This window comes from Chenopodium album, chromosome 6, assembly GCF_948465745.1.
Source record: "Chenopodium album chromosome 6, dcCheAlbu1.1, whole genome shotgun sequence".
In the NCBI taxonomy this organism is placed as follows: domain Eukaryota; kingdom Viridiplantae; phylum Streptophyta; class Magnoliopsida; order Caryophyllales; family Amaranthaceae; genus Chenopodium; species Chenopodium album.
Window position 1 is genome coordinate 62,056,922 of NC_137839.1, and position 7,881 is coordinate 62,064,802.

Below are 7,881 nucleotides of genomic sequence, written 5' to 3' on the forward strand. Positions count from 1 at the left end.
AGGAAAGTATAACCCTCAAACTTCAAAGTCCGCTTCCATGATTCATCCGGCTATGCGGTATATCAACTGAATCCTCACATACACTCTTTGCTCCAAGGAATCTTTGGGAGCTATCTCCCGTGAGGAGCTTTGTTGGTTGTGGATAGCCGACCAAAACGACTTTGAGATTGAGTCGGTGGATTTCACGGAGCTTTTAGTGTCTCGATTCTTTGATATTCGTGATGGAGTTTTCCTATCGGGGTGCATCCAATTAGGTGGAATGATTTCTATCCTAGCTCTTTGCACCAATGATGACTACAAGACTTTGTTAGATGAGCTTCCCCCGATTATTGATCCTCGAGAAAAGTCTCCGTCTCATTTCCTCAACATCTCCACCCTTGTTAATCAAAAGTTTCTCGATCGAACTAGGAAGGATTATGTTTTCATTTGGAAGGTATTTCGGTATAAGGAATGGTTCCTCATCTAATGCAAAGAGGCAACTTCCCGACCCGAGGAGAGAGATTTCTTGTCTTGGAGGCCCCTAGTGTGAGATATTAATCCTTCTATCCAACGAAGGACAAATTGTACAAGAGGTCATTCAACCAATGCGTGCTCATCGAATGCTCATTCTCTTCCCCCGGTTGAACCAGGAGGTACACCTACTCTTTCTCCCTATCCCACTCCTTCTACTTTTGATATGTCATCCATTCATGCCAAGCTTGATTCTATTGCTAACGTGTTGTACTCCATGTCTTCTATGCAACCCCCTTCCCTTGGTTAGCAGTGTCGACTATATGATTTTCATGTTTGGAGGGGTGAGATAGAACCTTATGTCAACTATCCGTACCTCCCAGTCCAAGAAAGATCTGTCCCTCAATGGGAGCTTTTTGATCCTACTGTGGGTCCTAGACTTTGATACCCTTATTGGGAGGGACCCCAAGTTCACCCTAGTTCTATCGTAGGCACTACCCCGGGCACTTACGACTATAGGCGGCCTGGTGGTTGTGATTATGCATCTGATCCGGTTAATCCTTCGCCTTTTCCGAACCCTGAGACTTTTGGTAGGTGGGGTAGGTCGGGTGAGATGGTCCTAGCTAATTGGTCTCATTATTTTGAGGTTGATAGAATTAGGAGGGAAATTTGGTTAAGGGGTAAGGCTCCCATGGAGGTGAGCGAGATGGCAAGCTCTAGTCATTTGATGGAGACTGGTGAGGGTAGTTCTTATTCTACCCCTTACCATAGTGCGGAACAATACTACCATGCCCCCTTCCAATGTGCTTTATATGATGTTTCTCTTTTGCCTATATGTCTTTAGGTTTAGAGTTTGGGGGGTGGCCCATTTTAAGCTTGGGGGTGTTCTATGTCGTTTGTTGTTGTGCTTCGTTGTTTCCCCCCTTTGTTTTGTAGTTCATTCCTAGTCTCGTCTGCATCTGGTATCGATCTATGTGTCCTTTGGTTTTATGATGATGATGCTGCGCTTATGTTGATTTCTCTGCCCGGCTATTAGCCTTGTCGTTTGATTCGCTGATCGCTGTCTGATGCATTTCTCTGTATCTCTGTTATGATGATTCCTGATGATGATTATCTGTTATATTATTTTCTGGTACTGTTTCGGTCTGATGTCTCATAGGATATTACTCCTGTTGCTATTACTATTTGCTTATTCTTTATTTTCATTATTTTATTATCTTTCTTTTCTTCATTTATTTTGTTTGGAAGTTACTAACAATTTTCTTTGTATATAGTTCTTATATTCTCACCTTGCTCTTTTTCTTATGCTTTTGATTTCAACGATTCATAAGGTGCCACTAGTGGAAAAAAGGCCATCCGTAACGGGCATCATCCGTTACGTATGTGGCCGTTACGGAAGGCCTTTGTTATTTGTAACGGGCACCATCCGTTACGTATGTGTCCGTAACGGCTTTTCAGGTGCCTGTTACGAATAACCCTATTATCTGTAACAGGACATGGTTTGCCCGTTACGAATACTGTATAATCAAATTAAAAAAAAATCCAGCAAAATGCTGGATTTTACACACCATTTTAATTTTAATTACGACATCAAAATCTCCTAATCTCATCCATATTAATATTACTGTTTTTAAGCTACAACCAAAATCACTACCTATGCTAGCAAAAAACACACAAGCTAGCCAACACAAGAATAAATTAAAATGGCTAGGGACCTAGCTAGATTAAACTGAGTATCAACTTTAGACGGCAGAAACAGTCATCTGCACTTGTGGTGCTGTTGGCTTCACGGGGTCCTTCACGGGCTTCTCCTCCTTCGATGTAAACCCATAGTAGCAAGCGTACAAGATCAGTTGTGCTACGGCAAGTATGGATCCAACCCCATTGCCAATCTGCGCACAACAAAGAAACAAAGGATTAGGATACAAATTGCAAGCATTGTAACGCTTACTTTGATAATCACTAGACAAAATATAATGAGGTATAATTGATTACCAGAATGTAAGGATCAAATCTGATGAAGGCCTATGCACTCCAAATAACTTTATTAGACAAACCAGCCAATGAAAGAGTCAATGGCATGAATTCAACACTCTTCATTATTATGACCTTGTACTGTTTGTGCCAAACAAACATTTTTTCATAATTCAGTACATGATATGCGTGTAACAACTTGTAATTAACAGCAATGTTATAAAGCTAACATCGAAAAATACAAGTACATATGAAAAATTCATACCATAACAATGAGAGGTGCACTATAGAGAATGATCCCAAAGACGTCATAAAAGATCCCAACAAAGGTAAGCCCCATATTTCTTCCCTTGAATTAGTCACTAAATTCTACATTCAGTAAAAATCGATGCATCAATATTCCGACACCAATATGTAATAAAGAAATCAGGCTCATTTATAAAATGAGATGCATAATTTAACAAAATAATGTAAGTGAAACTATATCAAGTACTACAGATCACCCGGAATTTTGATCACGATTTCGAAATTCAAAATCTAGCTGTAAGTTCTCGGATCCATGTGATTTAGGCAACATATATGTCAGATCGCCATAACAAAAATGCTTGCAAGTACTAAAAATTAAAGAAAATAAGCTGATTTCACCATAAAATTGCATAATTCAAGCATAATTAAGCTTCGGAACGACAAACATTTTCGCATTACTTACAGATATAAAAAATCAGTTTGTTTTTCACCAATTTAAAGTCAAAACTACCAAATCGCATCTCATTTCCAAGCTATATTCAAATTCGCAAACAAGCCCTGAATAGCCATTTTCAAAAGTCAAATAAATATACACATCTACAAGATTTACACCACAAAATCCTCAAATCATTGAAATAAACAATCCAAAATCACAAATCCTAAAATCAACACTATGAATCAAACAACTAGAAGAGAAATTCTCAAATCTTACCAATGATGAGAATGCATGATTTCACAAATTCACTAACAACACGTACTGAAAATCAGATCAAATGATGAATCAATAGTCACATTAAAAATCTATTAAATTACTCAAAAACCTAAATAATTCTCGAACAATAACCAATTACAAATCCTACAAAATTCAATGCGAAGATCAAAACAACGAGCACAACAAATCGAAGAACGAAAAGAATGCAAAAGAGAAGGAAATCAAAACGAACCTATGAACAGAACAAAAAATCCTACTAAGTAATTAAACTAAAGATGAAAAATCAGAAATCACTCAAATTAGAGAGCTAAAAATAATTGAGGAGATTAAAATACAAAATAAAGATAGAATTGGAATAAAATCAAAAACTTTAGATCTAAAAAAAAAGACAATAATCATTCCTGAATCTGCAAAAATTCAGCACAAAATATCCCGAAAATCCAGTACCCAGAAATTTAATCAATAAAAAACAACATAAATTTCAAAAAATAAAGTTGAATCAAGTAACTTAATATTCGATGATTTTAAAGAGAAAAATCTTACCTAGCATCGGTTCGTTCAACGACTTAAATCTAAAGAGGAAGAAGCCTACGGTCTTGGTTGTTCTCAACCTCGCCACAATCGACGCTAACCGGGTTCGGACCCTGGTCGAACTGGAGTGGGTTTTCGAGCAAGAGTTTCGTCACTGCCGGTTACACCTCCGCCCAAAACCGACGTCGCTAGGAAGCTCTGATTGAAGCCGCCGGTCAAGTTTTCTCGTCTCAAGATGAACGCAATCGCTGCTCAAGGTCTTCTCGTGAGTTTGAAAATAGAGAAAGAGGTGAATGACGGGGAGGGGAGGGGAGGAGAGGAGAGGAGAGAGAGGGAGTGAGGGACTGATGAGAGAGAAAGAGGTGTGACGGCTGTTAAGTGAAACCCTAATAAGCCGAGTATTGGGCTCTCCTCTCATTAGTTGGGCCATGTTTGGTCATCTACGTGTCATATAGTATTTGAAACGGGCAAAATAGTGTCCGTTACGATTACTTATTTATTCGTAACGGACACTATTTTGCCCGTTATGAATACATACATATTAGTAACGGACACTATTTTGTCCGTTACGAATAAATAAATATTCGTAACGGACACTATTTTGGCCGTTACGAATATCTTAATTGTAACGGGTAAAGTTTTGCCCGTTACAAATAGCCTGTTACGAATGAGATTTTTTCCACTAGTGTGCCCTTACACCTTGATTATGTAGCTTAGCTTTGGCGCTCGGTGAGATCTTTCTATATCTCTTCTCTTTCTTTTCTTGGATGCTTAGTTTAGGAATAGCTTTAGTTTGAGTTGAATGGTTCGAGGATGTTTGCTTTGTAACACCTAGCGTGTTTGGGGTCATTGGCGTTGTTGTCGAATGACCACTTGTTTGACAATTGGGTATTACTTGTATTTGCTTGCATTCATGCGCTTTTCTCTCTTTCTTTTTATTTTTATTTTTTTCTTTCTTTCAAATAAGAAATAAAACATTTTTGAGGCTACTCTTTATTTTTTTTTTGCTTATCTAGCTCTTTTCTTTGGATATTCTACAACTCGGAATTTTGCCTTTGCATGTATGTTTTCCTATGTTTAATTGGTGTGCATATTTTGAGAATATTTGCGGTTGAATCTAGGATAGGGTATGTTAAGGTAGCATTTTAGACCTTTTAGGGCCTTGAAGTTGGATTCTGTTGGGTTTGTGGTAAGACGGAGTAGCTTCCTTTGGTTGATTTGACACCTTTAGTGAGTTTTTGCTACATCCATGTGAGGTTCATTATTTTTCAAGCCTTAAACATATATTTTCATGAGCGACATGGATCCTTGACTATTGCAGACCTAATCTTGAATCTTGATTCATAATTCTAAAACTCGAGACCGAACCAACTAGGGAGGACAAAAGCATCTTTTCGGGGTGGTAAATTTTCATTTCTAGGCTTTTTTTTTTCTTTTTAGTTCATTGGGTTTACATTTGCCTTCTTGCTAACCATTTGAGCCTTTTTCCTTCTTTTCTAGCCATATCTTTAGATCTTGAGCCTTTTGTTTCATTTTCGTTCCGTTATTGGTTTTTGTGAAGCAATCGATTATTATTGTTGGAGTTTGTGGTGAAAGAAGTTTGGATATTTGGTTCTTTTGAAAGCAAGTTTATGCTGTGATATTTGTGTGAATAATGGCAAGTGAATAATGTAAAAGTCGTCCAAAATAAAACAAAAGGCAAGGACAATGCAATTGCAAATTTGTAAAAGTCGTCCTAAGTTTAAGTGAAATGGACAATTGTGTTTGTTATAAGTGAAAAAAAAAGTGAAAAAGAGAAAATCCATAAATATTTTGATGTAATTCCTTTTCCCTTTCCAAGCATTGAGGACAATGATTCCTTTTAGCTTGGGGGAGAAACTTTTACGCTTTTTGTATATATACTTGTGGATGTAGCTTTGAATAAGCTTGGGGGTGTTAGTTTGTTTTTGTTTGGTGACTACTTTATTGTGATTCTAAGAAAGGCCCCGTTCTTTGCTTCAGTTTTAGGGATACCTCAAAATTTTAAATTTTTAGCCAACCCCTAACCTTTTGCCCTTACGTTACAACCTTTGGGAAAGTCCTTTCGACCTAGTGGTAGAGTAATATACCGAGGGACGGCATTTTGGGTTAAAGCTTAAAGAAAAGGGATGCAAGGTCAAGATATCGGGAAACCCTTAAATTCTACTCTTTTTCCGGTTCCTTCGAGGAACCATATGAACGCTTACTAAGGGAAACCATAGGGAGAACGCGGCTAGATTGGTTGGAATGAAATTGGATTGCTGACAAGGGAATAAACGTGTCGTCAATTGTCTATCCCTAGATCAAATACAATTTATACAACCTAAACAAACCTAATACGAGTATAAGGCAAGCATAGGGGTCGAACCACAGAGAACGGATAAACACCACCAAATGTTATCGACAATATAGCTAGTCCGGAATAGGAGATGAATAATATAAAGTCTAAAGATGCTAAAACAAGAAATAAAACATTAAGTCACCAAGGGAAATGGGTAGGTGAAGTTGACGCTTGATCATGCAATAACTAAGTAGCAAATCAATGGTAAACTAAACATGCATGAATACCGAAGTAAAGGGGTCCAATCTAACCGCCTTCCGGGGTCAATTGGCTTCCCCTAACATAGCCTCTATGTTTCCACATTAAAACCATATACTAGGAGGTACTATTAAATAACAATCCATAGTAATGAACCTCAACTAAGTCAACTTCCGTTACTTGTTAGCAAAGACTCATCTTTGATCAACTAACAACGTGCACTTCCAAGAAGACCAAAGAATATCAAGCATGCAAAGTCTTTAATCACCATTAACATAACCCCAACATTATAAGCATGAACAATTAGCAACTACACCATCCCCACACCCTTGGCTACGTGACTACTCACAAATCATATTGAAAACAATATCAATCATCAAATCAATAAGCATCAACATGATTAATAAGCAAAGAAGAAAAATCAAAGCAAATAAGCAAAATAAAAAACAAAGGTAAAGAGAAAGAGTAAGAGATTGCTCTTTAATTGAAGATGAAAGTCTACAAAGGATTGAACAAGCTCCTTCTTAAAAATCCAAGTTCATCAATGAAGAAAACCACACTTTCTCTCTCTACCAATGAAGACTAATCCTAACCTAAAACTAATTAGAGAGTAGAATAGATAGTTATTGAATGTTTTTTTAATTACCCCCAAAATTGGGTATTTATACTAAGCTAGCCAAAGTAAGAAAAATAAAAGAATAGAAAATAATAAAACAAAACAAAAATCCTAATTGCCTTCGTCTGCCCTAGGTCTATTCGGTCTCAATCTTGGGTAGATTAAGCCAAATTCTCGATATAAGCTAGCAATGCTAAGGATCCAAATGCCACACATGCAAGAAATGTAGAAGGCTCCAACAAAATAGACACATCCTCACAAAAAATGACGGTAGTGGAGTAGCAAAAATCACCTTTAAAGCTTCAACTAGCTAGAGAGCGACAACCATCTTACCACAAACCAAGTGAACTAAGGTCTCCAAGCCCTTAAGTTCTACTACCTTGGCAACTCTATAAGTGTGAACCAACCTCGACATTCAAGTGCATGAAAACCTCTAACAACTAGCAAAGAGGGTATTCTAGGTGCTAAAGCCCAATTATGTCCAAGTTTAAAACAAAACATTTTGAAACTTTGCCTTGGATGCCATGGAAAGACACTATACACACAAATATTCACAAAACCAACAATACTCAAGAATGCATATACAATTGTGCAAGATGAAAGCATGATCAATCAAAGCTACAAATACCAAAAGTCAACTTAATAAGGCGCTAATGGCCATCCAAACATAGAAAACCAATCTCAATAATAGACTTTGGCAAGTATGAGAGAAATAAATCAAGCAATCATGAGACTATGGATTAAGAAACCACCAGGAGATATAGATAACCCCCCAAGTTAGCGAATAGCTACTCC

The 7,881-nt window shown here is 37.4% G+C and overlaps 1 long non-coding RNA gene across 1 annotated transcript; it reads right to left on the bottom strand.

The window, feature by feature from the left end:
* Window positions 1–1,983: 1,983 nt before the first annotated feature.
* LOC145634980 (uncharacterized) lies at window positions 1,984–4,254 on the bottom strand. The gene is made up of 4 exons (XR_014113717.1): window positions 3,926–4,254; window positions 2,690–2,793; window positions 2,446–2,565; window positions 1,984–2,342 (listed from the first exon to the last, which is right to left on the bottom strand). It is a non-coding gene; the product is annotated as an uncharacterized LOC145634980 (long non-coding RNA).
* Window positions 4,255–7,881: the final 3,627 nt, after the last annotated feature.